The following is a 14,068-nucleotide window of genomic DNA, read 5'->3' as shown; positions in this document are numbered from 1 at the left end:
TCGCCTCTAATTCTGACCCCTTGATTATCCCTGATTTCCTTCGCTCCACCATTGGCGGCCATGCCTTCAGCTGACTATGCTCTAAGCTCTGGAATTCCCTCCCCAAACCTCTCTACCTCTCTCCTCCTTTTCTACATTACAACAGTGAACACACTTCAAAAAGTACTTCATTGGCTGTAAAGCGCTTTGGGACATTCAGTGGTCGTGAAAGGCGCTATAGAAATGCAAGGCTTTCTTTATTTCAATTATTATTTACCTCTTCGACCAAGCTTTTAATGACCTGTCCTCGTATCTCTTTATGTGGCTCGGTGTCCAGTTTTGTTTGATAACGCTCCTGTGAAGCGCCTTGGGACATTATGCCATGTTGAAGGTGCTATATAAATGCAAGTTTTCTTGTTGATGGGATTATTTGTTCAGGAATTAGATAAAGGGTGGGCAGTCAGCATGCTTAAAATGCTAATATATGCAACCATCTGAGCATATTAACATTTCCCTTTGATGGGGTCCAAATGCTCTATTTTGAATTGGTATCAATAAGTCAATCCTTTTGAAAGGTAAGCTGCTGGGAACGGTAGTGTAGTGGTAATGTTACTGGGCTTGTAATCCAGAGGCCTAATGAGCCAGAGTATGTGAGTTCAAATCCCACCATGGCAGTTGGGGAATTTAAATTCAGTTAATTAAATAAATCTGGAATAAAAAGCTAGTATCAGTAATGGTAACCATGAAACTCGGATTGTCGTAAAAACCCATCTGGTTCACTAATGTCCTTGAAGGAAGGAAATCTGCTGTCCTTACCTGGTCTGGCCTATATGTGACTCCAGACCCACAGCAATGTGGATGATTCTTAACTGCCCTCTGAAATGGCCCAGCAAGTCACTCAGTTGTTACTAACTGCTAAGAAACAAAATAATAAGAATGAAACTGGATGGACCACCCGGCATTGACCTTGGCACCAGCTATGAACATGGCAATGTCACACCCAGCCCAGTCAACTCTGCAAAAGTCCTCCTCACCAACATCTGGGACGTGTGCCAAAATTGGGAGAGCTGTCCCACAGACTAGTCAAGCAACAACAGTCTGAGGTAGTCATAATCACAGAAACATACCTTTCAAGCCAATGTCCCAAACTCTTCTATTACCCTCCCTGTGTATGTACACCAGCAGTACAGACCCAACAGGGGTGGCAGCAGAGTGGCCATTGGAGTCCTCAACATTGACTCTGGACCCCATGAAGTCTCATGGCTTCAGGCCAAGCATGGGCAAGGAAACCTCCTGCTGATTGCCACCTACTGCCCTCCCTCAGTTGATAAATCGGTACTCCTCCATGTTGAAAACCACTTGGAAGAAGCACTGAGAGTAGCAAAGGCACAGAATGTACTCTGGGTGGGGGACTTCAATGTCCATCACCAAGAGTGGCTTGGTAGCACCACTGCTGGCTGAGTCCTGAAGGACATAACTGCCAGTCTGGGCCTGCGACAGGTGGTGAGAGAACCAACACGAGGGAAAAACCTACTTGACCGTGTCTTCATCAATCTACCTGTCGCAGATGCATCTGTCCATGACAGCATTGGTAGCAGTGACCACTGCACAGTCATTGTGGAGATGCAATCCCGTCTTCAGACTGAGGACCCCCTCCATCGTGTTGTGTGGCACTACCACCGTGCTAAATAGGATAGATCTAGCAGCTCAAAACTGGGTATCCATGAGGCGCTGTGGGGCAGCAGCAGAATTGTATTCCAGCACAATCTGTAACCTCATGGCCCAGCATATCCCTCACTCTACCATTACCACCAAGCCAGGGGACCAACCCTGGTTCAATAAGGAGTGTAGAAGAGCATGTCAAGACAAGCAACAGGCATACCTAAAAATGAGGTGCCAATCTGGGGAAGCTGCAACACAGGACTGCATGCATGCTAAACAGTGGAAGCAGCATGCTATAGACAGAGTTAAGTGATCCCACATTCAAAGGATCAGATCAAAGCTCTGCAGTTCTGCCACATCCACTCGTGAATGGAGGTGGACCATTAAACAACTAACAGGAGGAGGAGGCTCCATGAATATCCCTATCCTCAATGATGGTGGAGCCCAGCACGTGAGTGCAAAAGACAAGGCTGAAGCATTTGCAACCATCTTCAGCCAGAAGTGACGAGTGGATGATCCATATCGGCCTGCTTCCGAGGTCCCCACCATCACAGAAGCCAGTTGTAATGTATGTAATGTATATATACCTTAAGGGAGAGAACTACTTTTTACAGCTCCTGTATACTGTAGTACCGGCAGTGACCACACCTGTATATAAACCCTGAGTAGTGATCTGTACAGTTAGTTCTAGAGTAACCCTCATTCAGTAAACACCTGTTGAATCGTTCCCTGCAGTCTGTTGTCTGATTATTGAAGGACACAACATTAAGATACACGGACATAACATTGGCGACGACGCAGATCCGAACCTACCTGCAACTCTGCATCACCTCCCAGGGATTCGGTCCTGGAGAACAGTGGAAGAAGGTTGAGTCCAGGAGCACGGGCGTCGACCACGGGCAACCACCAGTCATCCAGCGGAGATTTGAACATCGCAGGGGAGGTTGTCGAGAGCCAGGCTTGGCTTTCCAGTCACGGTGGTCCAGCGAAACGGGCTGGCAACAGGTACTGCGCAGACCCTTCCCGGACAACGGCGGGCTAGAGCCTGACCGAGCAGCACAGAAAAAGGCCGAGCAGCGTCGACGGGGGAGAGAGAGAGGGCAGAGCGCACAGGGCGCAGCCAGTGTTCAGGACCGAGCGGCGTCAACGGGGGAGAGAGACGAGAGAGAGCAGAGCGCAGCCGGTGGTCAAGGGCCGAGCAGCGTCAACGGGGGAGAGAGGCGCACAGGAAAACGCGAGGCGCTGCCATTGCCATGAGGACCACAGAGAGCGGCGTTGGCAGCAGTGCAGGAGCAGCGCACGAAACCCACAGGGCATCGCCATTTGCCACGAGGACCGCTGAGAGCGGCGTTGGCAACAGCGCGGGAGAAGCCATTTAAAGCCGCAGCGGGGAAGAAAGGAAAGTGCGGGAGATGCCATTTTAAGCCAGTCTAACCACACCCAAAAATGCCGAAGAGTGGCAGTATCACAGCGTTCGACAATGAAGTCGAAGATTGGACGACATATGTCGAACACATAGAAGTATACTGCAAGGCGAATGAAGTGCCAGATGACAAGAATGCGCTGGTATTGTTGAATTCAATGGGTGCAAAAACGTATGGCTTACTACAAAACCTAGTAACCCCAGAGAAGCCAGTAGAAAAGGATTTTGAAAACATAGTGTCAATCCTACAGGACCACTTAAACCCCACACCGCTGCTGATAGCAGAAAGATTTAAGTTTCACAAAAGGAACCAGCATAAAGATGAAAGTAATGCTGAGTATTTAACGGAACTGCGCAAGCTATCGAAACACTGCCAGTTTGGAACGGGACTAGCAGATACCTTAAGGGACAAGTTTGTGTGTGGGCTTCAAAGTGAAGGAACCCAGAAACGGCTTCTATCAGAAAAGGATCTTACGCTGGACAAGGCTTTCAGCATTGCAGTATCACACGAAGCAGCAGCACGGGGCGCTGCAGAGATACAACGGAGACTGCAAGAATATGAAATGGCATACGGAACAGTGAAGTGCTATCGCTGCGGCAGAACAACACACGACCATAAGGATTGCTGGTTCAAGGACAAAGTGTGCAGACAGTGTGGAAAAGTAGGACACATAGCAAGAGTCTGCAGGTTGGGAAAGAAAACCAGCAGCAAGAAATCTCCACAGGAGAAGTACAAGAAGGTACATAAGGTGACGGAGAGTAGTTCAGACGAACAGAAGAGTGATACAGACTCCGGAAGCAAGGAGCTGGGTTGTCTGAAACTACATAATGTGATCAAAACGGAGGATCACCAAACTATCTGGGTCACGCTCAAGATAGCAGGAGTCCAAGTGAAAATGGAATTGGACACAGGATCAGCCCTAACAGTCATAAACCGAAGGAACTACAAGCGGCTATTCTCATATATACCCTTGAGAGATACAAAGATTGTCTTGAAGACGTACACGGGGCAAAAAGTCTACCCCAAAGGAAAAATAAAGGTGAACGTTATATATAACGGCAAGGAAACACCAAAAATGGACCTATATGTATTGCCAGATGAAGGACCACCACTACTAGGACGTGAATGGATCCGGAAGATACAGATAGATTGGCATTCCATACAGGCACTGACTGTGGCTGACAAAAAGGATGACGACGTCACACCTGGGCGACTGTCAAAGATCCTAACTGACGTGAAAGAAGTGTTCCAGCAAGGACTCGGAACACTAAAAGGCATGTCAGCGATGATTAAAATTGAAGAAAACGCAAGCCCAAAATTTTTTAAGGCCAGACCGGTATCTTATGCGATCCGCCCAGCTGTCAAAGCAGAGCTGGAGAGCCTGGAACATTCAGGTGTACTGTGCAAGGTAGACTGGAGCGAGTGGGCTACACCCATCGTCCCTGTGATGAAAAAGTCGTTGAGCAGCACGCCTGGGGAACCAAGGAAGGTTCGCATCTGTGGGGACTTTAAGGTAACAGTGAACCCGGTCCTTCACACCGTACAATATCCACTTCCGTGGATTGAAGATATTTTCGCCTCTCTATCTCGAGGGAAACGCTTCACTAAGATTGATCTGGCCCAGGCATATCTGCAAATGGAGGTAGAAGAAGCATCAAAAAAATACCTCACAATCAACACCTATAAAGGTCTCTACGAATACAACCGGCTGGTATTCGGGGTAGCATCAGCTCCGGCTATTTGGCAGAGGGCAATGGAACAAGTCCTGCAAGGGATCCCAGGGACCCAGTGTTATTTGGACGACATCCTGGTCACGGGCGAAAATGACAGTGATCACCTTGCCAACCTGGAGCAGGTGCTCACTAGATTGCAGGAATATGGGCTCCGAGCTAACCGCCCCAAATGCGAGTTTTTTAGAAAACAGATCTCGTATTGTGGCCACGTTATCGATAAAGAGGGGTTACATAAGTCCCCAGAGAAGATTGAGGCAGTAGTCAAGGCTCCAGCACCGGAAAATGTGTCACAACTGAGGTCGTTCCTCGGGCTGGTAAACTACTACCATAAGTTCTTGCCAAATTTGTCTACAATACTACACCCACTGAACACCCTACTGCAAACTGGGGTGCCATGGAAGTGGAGTGACGAATGTAGATGAGCTTTCCAGAAGAGCAAAACACTTATCACATCGAAAGAGGTATTGGCCCATTACAACCCGGCATTACCAATTCGGTTGGCATGTGATGCATCACCCTACGGCATTGGAGCGGTCCTGTCGCACAAATTCTTGGACGGCTCAGAGAGGCCCATAGCCTTTGCGTCACGATCACTAACCTCAGCCGAGCGTAACTACACCCAGATTGACAGGGAGGCCCTCAGCCTAGTGTGGGGAGTGAAAAAGTTCAATCACTATCTGCACGGGCAGAAGTTCACCTTGCTGACTGACCACCAACCACTTGTCTCCATCTTTAATCCAAAGAAGGGCGTTCCGGTGATGACTGCGCAACGGCTACAAAGATGGTCCCTTTTTCTAGGGGCGCACCAATATGAAATCGAATATAAGGGCACGAAACAGCATGGAAACGCTGATGGGCTATCACGCCTGCCACTGCCTACTGCGGAGGAAGCACCAGCAGTGGATCCTGTCAAAATATTTCATTCGATTATAATTGAATGCTTGCCAGTAACTAACGCTGGTATAGAGAAGGAGACCCAAAATGACCCGACACTGTCTCGGGTATATGATTTGACGGTGAAGGGATGGCCAGCACATGGTGACTCACTGTTGCCAGCATTCTCATCCAGAAGAGAACAGCTGTCAGTATGCCAGGGGACCTTGATGTGTGGATCCCGAGTGGTAATTCCACCCAAGTTAAGGGAGAGAGTGCTCAATGAGCTTCACAAAGGTCATCTGGGAGGGGTGAAAATGAAAAGCCTTGCTAGGGCTTATGTGTGGTGGCCGGGGATCGATCAGCAAATCGAGGACCTGACAAAGAGCTGCTCAGGATGCCAGAAGGTCCAAAATGCACCACCAGATGCCCCTCTACACCCATGGGAGTGGCCCTCATCTCCATGGCAACGGGTGCATATTGATTTTGCTGGTCCATTCATGGACACAATGTTTTTAATAGCCGTGGATGCGCACTCGAAATGGCCTGAGGTGATCAAAATGTCCTCCACCACCACGGAGAAAACTATTGCAGTCCTACGGACCATTTTTGCCAGGAACGGCTTGCCAGAGCAGATTTGCTCTGATAACGGACCACAGTTTCCTAAGGAGGCTGAAGAGATATAACCTGTCACCCCTGATCCTCTCTAACTTTTACCGCTGCACAATAGAGAGCATCCTGATGAACTGTATCACAGTATTGTATGGCAGCTGTAGCTACTATGACCGGAAAGCCCTGCAGCGGGTAGTCAAAACTGCCCAACGCATTACCGGCACCCGGCTACCAACCATAGAGCATATATACCAGAAACGCTGTTTACGGAGGTCATGGTCCATCATCAAAGACCCTACCCACCCCAGCCACAGTCTGTTCGCCCTCCTGCCATCTGGTAGACGCTACAGATGCATTCGCACCCGTACGACCAGATTTAGGAACAGCTTCTTTCCCAGGGCTGTCATCCTACTGAACTCCACAAATAAACTCTAAAGCCTGCACATCTGCCAATGCACTTTATAATGGTTATGTTTATGTTAATGTATTACAAGCCAAATGTATGTTGAATGTTTAAATGTCTTAATCTAAATGTACACTCTCGGGAGCCGCAAGCCTACATTTCGTTGTACTGCACTTGTGCACTAACAATGACAATAAAGTTGATTATTATTATTATTAGTTTGTGTCCGAAGAGTTTCGAAGATTTATGAAAAGGAATGGGGTAAGGCATTACACATCCGCCCCGTATCATCCAGCCACAAATGGATTGGCTGAGAGGTTCGTACAAACCTTTAAAAAAGCAGTAAAGGCCATGTGCGATGACGACATTCCACTGCAGCATAAGGTGGACAATTTCCTGTTAGCCTACAGAAATGTGACACATGCAGTCACCAACCAGGCCCCGGCCATGAAGTTCTTTAACCGAAGGTTGAGATCTCGTCTGGATTTGCTCAGACCAAATGTACGAAGAGATGTTGAGAGTAAGCAATTCCAGCACATCAATGAGAAGCCGACAAGGAGCTTCAATGTAGGGCAACCAGTCTTGGCCCGCGACTACCGAACAGAGAAATGGCAACCAGGAACGATATGCACACGGCAGGGGCCACTAATGTACACAGTGGATGTTGGGGAGAACATTGTGAGACGCCATGCTGACCAAATCCTAGAGTCACAGGAACGAGTCAACCCCATGTCTCGGCCATACGTACCTGGTGAGGAACCCGACGTACAGGTCGCATCTACCTCAGAAACAATAGCATTGGAAGCTGATGAATCAACTGATGACAGGGTGCTAGAATCGCCTCCGCACCAAGAGCGAGACACTCGGAAAGGTGTTATCCAGAAAGAATCAGGAAGCCTCCCCAGAGACTGAATATATGAATGGACTATTTTCATATAACATTGTATATTAAAAATGTTAATTGTTAAATGAGTATTATGGTACTGTTAATCTAAAAGGGGAGGAATTGTAATGTATGTAATGTATATATACCTTAAGGGAGAGAACTACTTTTTACAGCTCCTGTATACTGTAATACCGGCAGTGACCACACCTGTATATAAACCCTGAGTAGTGATCTGTACAGTTAGTTCTAGAGTAACCCTCATTCAGTAAACACCTGTTGAATTGTTCCCTGCAGTCTGTTGTCTGATTATTGAAGGACACAACATTAAGATATACGGACATAACACCAGTCTTCAGCCAATTCGATTCACTCTATGTGATATCAAGAAACGGCTGAGTGCACTGGATACAGAAAAGGCTATGGGCCCTGACAACATCCCGGCTATCGTGCTGAAGACTTGTGCTCCAGAACTAGCCGCACCTCGAGCCAAGCTGTTCCAGTACAGCTATAACACTGGCATCTATCTGACAATGTGGAAAACTGGCCAGGTATCTCCTGTCCACAAAAAGCACGACAAATCCAATCCGGCCAATTACCGCCCCATCCATCTACTCTCAATCATCAGCAAAGTGATGGAAGGTGTCATCGACAGTGCTATCAAGTGGCACTTACTCACCAATAACCTGCTCACTGATGCCCAGTTTGGGTTCTGCCAAGACCACTCTGCTCCCGACTTCATTACAGCCTTGGTCCAAACATGGACAAAGGAGCTGAATTCCAGAGCTGAGGTGAGAGTGACTGCCCTTGACATCAAGGCAGCATTTGACCGAGTGTGGCATGAAGGATCCCTAGTAAAACTGAAGTCAATGGGAATCGGGGGCAAATCTCTCCACTGGCTGGAGTCATACCTAGCACAAAGGAAGATGGTTGTGGTGATTGAAGGTCAATCATCACAGCCCCAGGACATTGCTGCAGGAATTCCTCAGGGCAGTGTCCTAGGCCCAACCATCTTCAGCTGCTTCATCAATGACCTTCCCTCCAACATAAGGTCAGAAATGGGGATGTTCGCTGATGACTGCACAGTGTACAGTGCCATTCACAACTCCTCAGATAATGAAGCAGTCCATGCCCGCATGCAACAAGACCTCGACGATGTTCAGGCTTGGGCTGATAAGTGGCAGGTAACATTTGCGCCACAGAAGTGCCAGGCAATGACTATCTCCAACAAGTGAGAGTCTAATCACCACCCCTTGACATTTAGTGGCATTACCATCACCGAATCCCCCACCATCAACATCCTGGGGGTCACCATTGACCAGAAACTTAACTGGACCAGCCACATAAATACTGTGGCAGCAAGAGCAGGTCAGAGGCTCGGTATTTTGTGGCGAGTGCCTCACCTCCTGACTCCCCAAAGCCATCTACAAGGCACAAGTAAGGAGTGTGATGGAATACTATCCACTTGCCTGGATGAGTGCAGCTCCAACAACACTCAAGAAGCTCGACACCATCCAGGACAAAGCAGCCCACTTGATTGGCACCCCATCCACCACCTTAAACTAATGTGGAGTTAAATATCATGTGATGTACATCTGCGACTGCAAAATACTGCATGAGTTTCTCCTGTGTGTCAGCTGTGGCTCTGTTAGCACTCTTGCCTCTGAATCAGAAAGTTGTGGGTTCAAGTCCCATGCTAGAGACTTGAGCAGAAAAATCTAGGCTGACACGCCAGTGCAGTATTGAGGGAGCACTGCACTGTCGGGGGTGCCATCTTTCGGATGAGACTTTAAACCGAGGCCATGTCTGGTCTTTCAGGTGGACATAAAAGATCCCATGGCACTATTTGTAAGAAGAGCAGGGGAGTTATCCCTGGTATCCTGGCCAATTATTATCCCTCAATCAACATCACTAAAAAAAAAATTATAGAATCATAGAATGGTTACAACACAGTAGGAGGCCATTCGGCCCATCGAGCCCGTTCTGGCTCTCTGCAAGAGCATTTCAGCTCGGCCCCCTCCCCCGCCCTTTCCCCGTAGCCCTGCAAAAAAAATTCTTTCAGCTACTTATCCAATTCCCTTTTGAAAGCCACGATTGAATCTGCCTCCACCACCCTCTCAGGCAGTGCATTCCAGATCCTAACCACTCGCTGCGTAAAAAGTTTTCCTCATGTCGCCTTTGGTTCTTGACCCTTCCACCAATGGGAACAGTTTCCCTCTATCTACTCTGCCTAGACCCCTCATGATTTTGAACACCTCTATCAAATCTCCTTTCAACCTTCTCTGCTCTAAGGAGAATAACCCCAGCTTCTCTAGTCTATCCACGTAACTGAAGTCCCTCGTCCCTGGAGCCATAGAATCATAGCAAGTTACAGCACAGAAGGAGGCCATTTTGGCCCATCGTGTCCGCGCCGGCCAACAACAGATTTCTTGTAAATCTTTTCTGCACCCTCTCTAAGGGCTTCACATCCTTCCTAAAGTGCGGTGTCCAGAATTGGACACAATACTCCAGTTGAGGCCGAACTAGTGTTTTTTAAAGGTTCATCATAACTTCCTTGCTTTTGTCTATGCCTCTATGAAGCCCAGGATCCCGTACGCTTTTTTAACCGCTTTCTCAACCTGCCCTGCCACCTTCAATGATTTGTGCACATATACCCCCAGGTCTCTCTGTTCCTGCATCCCATTTAGAATTGCACCCGTTAGTTTAGAGCAGAGAGTGCTGTGAGTTAGGGTAAGTGGGGTGTTAGGTGCTCTTTTCAAACTTTAACTCTGTGGGTTGTAGGCCTTTCTGGTGCAGAGTGACTGTTGGTAAACCATTTAACTGGTGTAATTAGAGGGATTGATTTAATTTAAATCCAATTAATTAAAGGGGATACTAACATCTAAAATCGGGCAGAGGGTGTCCGTAACTAACAATAAAAAATTTAATTAATTACATAGAATGGAGCAGGTGATGTGTTACTGTTGGGAGATGTGGGAGCCGGTGGACCCCATTGAGGCTCACGGTGATTACGTCTGTGACAAGTGCCTGCTGCTACAGGAACTCCAGCTCCGTGTTGATGAGCTGGAGTCTGAGCTTCAGACACTGCGACACATCAGGGAGGGGGAGAAGTACCTGGACTCTGTGTATCAGGAGGTGGTCACACCTATGAAGTTAATTAATTCAGATGTCGCCCATGGTCAGGGACAGGACGGTGTGACTACGAGTGAGGCAGGTACGGGGATCCAGGAGGTAGAGCTGGAGGAGCCGCAGCCCTTGCTCTTGTCCAACAGGTTCGAGGGTCTTACTCCCTGTGAGGACAGGAGCAGGGACTGCAGGGAGGATGAGCAACCTGGCCACAGCACCGTGGAATGGGGGGCCATTCAAGAGGGGGGAGTAAATAGAAATGTTGTAGTGGTAGGGGATAGTATTATTAGGGGGATAGATAGAGTTCTCTGAAGCCGAGCGCGAGAGTCCCGAAGGCTGTGTTGCCTACCCGAAGCCAGGGTTAAAGACATCTCCTCTGGGCTGGAAAGAAACTTGCAGTGGGAGGGGGTGGATCCAGTTGTCGTAGTCCATGTTGGTACAAACGACGTAGATAGGACTAGGAAGCCAGTTCTGTTAAAGGAGTATGAGCAGCTAGGGGTCAAATTAAAAAACAGAACCTCAAGGGTAATAATCTCTGGATTATTACCTGAGCCACGAGCGAATTTGGCTAGGACAAATAAAATTGGAGAGTTAAATGCGTGGCTCAAAGACTGGTGTGGGAGAAATGGGTTTTGCTTCCAGGGATACTGGCACCAGTACTGGGGCAGGAGGGAGCTGTTCCGTTGGGATGGGCTTCACTTGGCCAGTGCTGGGACTAGAGTCCTGGCGGATCATATAACTAGGGCTGTAGAGAGGGCTTTAAACTAACTAGTCGGGGGGAGGTTCCTAGAGAGCAAATAATAAAAATGACAACAGAGAAGGTCATAGACTTAGGTAGCAGCGGGGAAATTAAAAACCAGAGCATGTCAGGAAGGGGCAGAAGGTATGGAGTAAAAGGTAAAGTAATAAAAAGGGCAAAAGCAGGAACTAAGTGTCACAAAACATATTTGAAAGTTCTCTATCTAAATGCACGTAGCATTCGTAACAAAATAGACGAGTTAATGGCACAAATAACTACATATGGGTATGATCTTGTGGCCATTACAGAAACATGGCTGCAGGGTGACAATGCCTGGGAATTAAACATACCAGGTTATTTAACGATCAGGAAGGACAGGCAGGAAGGAAGGGGAGGTGGGTGGCTATGTTAATAAAGGAAGGAATCACTGTAATACAGAGAAATGATATTGGGTCAAAAGATCAGGATAATGAAACAGTTTGGGTGGAGATAAGGAATAATAAGGGGAAAAAAACACTAGTGGGCGTAGTCTATAGGCCTCCGAACAGTTGCAACTCTGTTGGACGGAGTATCAATCAGGAAATAGTTGAGGCTTGTAATAAGGGAATATCTATAATTATGGGGGATTTTAACTATCATATTAATTGGACAAATCAAATTGGGCAGGGCTGCCTTGAGGATGAGTTCATTGAGTGTATTAGGGATGGGTTTCTTGAGCAGTATGTAACTGAACCGACCAGGGGGCAAGCAACCTTAGATCTGGTCCTGTGTAACGAGACAGGATTAATTAAAAATGTCCTAGTAAAGGACCATAACATGGTTGAATTCCATATTCAATTAGAGGGTGAGAAGGTTGGATCTCAAACAAGCGTGCTAAGCTTGAATAAAGGAGACTATGAAGGTATGAGAGCGGAATTGAGTAGAGTGGATTGGGAAAATAGATTAAAGGGTAAGACGATACATGATCAGTGGTGTACATTTAAGGAGTTATTTTACAACTTCCAAAAAATATATATTCCACTGAGAAGAAAAGGGTGTAAAAGAAAAGACAGCCATCTGTGGCTAAGTAAAGAAATTAAGGATAGTATTCAACTAAAAACAAGGGCATATCAGGTAGCCAAATCTAGTGGGAGGATAGAGGATTGGGAAAACTTTAAAAGATAGCAAAAAATAACAAAAAGATTGATTAAGAAAGGGAAGATAGATTATGAAAGTAAATTAGCAAAAAATATAAAACAGATAGTAAGAGTTTTTATAGTTATATAAAAAGAAAAAGGGTGGCTAAAGTAAATGTTGGTCCCTTAGAGGATGAGACCGGGAAATTAATGGTGGGAAATATGGAGATGGCAAAAACACTGAATGAATATTTTGTATCAGTCTTTACAGTAGAAGACACTAAGAATATCCCAACACTGGACAAACAGGGGGCTATAGGGGGGGAGGAGCTAAACACGATCAAAATCACTAAGGAAGTGGTACTCGGTAAAATAGTGGGACTCAAGGCGGATAAATCACCTGGGCCTGATGGCTCACATCCTAGGGTCTTGAGGGAAGTGGCAGTAGGGATTGTGGATGCATTAGTAATAATTTTCCAAAACTCCCTGGACTCAGCAAAGGTCCCGGCAGACTGGAAAACTGCTAATGTAACACCCTTATTTAAAAAGGGCAGTAGACAGAAGGCTGGAAACTATAGACCGGTTAGCCCAACATCTGTGGTAGGTAAAATTTTGGAGTCCATTATTAAGGAGACAGTAACAGGACATTTGGATCATCATAATTTAATAGGACAAAGTCAGCATGGTTTTATGAAGGGGAAGTCATGTTTGACAAATTTGCTGCAGTTCTTTGAGGAAGTAACATATAGGGTGGATAAAGGGGAACCAGTGGACATAGTGTATTTAGACTTCCAAAAGGCATTTGACAAGGTGCCACACAAAAGATTATTGCTTAAGATAAAAAATCACGGGATTGGGGGTAATATTCTGGCATGGATAGAGGATTGGCTATCTAACAGAAGGCAGAGAGTTGGGATAAATTGTTCATTCTCAGAATGGCAATCAGTAACTAGTGGTGTTCCGCAGGGGTCAGTGCTGGGTCCCCAACTCTTTACAATCTATATTAACGATTTGGAGGAGGGGACCGAGTGTAACATATCAAAGTTTGCAGATGATACTAAGATGGGAGGGAAAGTAGTGAGTGAGGAGGACATAAAAAACCTGCAAGGGGACATAGACAGGCTAAGTAAGTGGGCAGAGATTTGGCAGATGGAATACAATACTGGAAAGTGTGAGGTTATGCACTTTGGCAGGAAAAATCATAGAGCAAGTTATTATCTTAATGGCAAGAAACTGGAAAGTACTGAAGTACAAAGGGATCTGGGGGTCCTGGTGCACGAAACTCAAAAGGTTAGTATGCAGGTGCAGCAAGTGATTAAGAAGGCCAATGGAATGTTGGCTTTCATTGCTAGGGGGATAGAGTATAAAAATAGGGAGGTATTGCTTCAGTTGTACAAGGTATTGGTGAGACCGCACCTGGAATACTGCATACAGTTTTGGTGTCCATACTTAAGAAAGGACATACTTGCTCTCGAGTCAGTACAAAGAAGGTTCACTCGGTTAATCCCGGGGATGAGGG

This window comes from Somniosus microcephalus, chromosome 1, assembly GCF_052327205.1.
Source record: "Somniosus microcephalus isolate GS21.2 chromosome 1, FLI_Smic_1.0, whole genome shotgun sequence".
NCBI classification, from domain to species: domain Eukaryota; kingdom Metazoa; phylum Chordata; class Chondrichthyes; order Squaliformes; family Somniosidae; genus Somniosus; species Somniosus microcephalus.
This window is presented reverse-complemented; position numbering follows the sequence as displayed.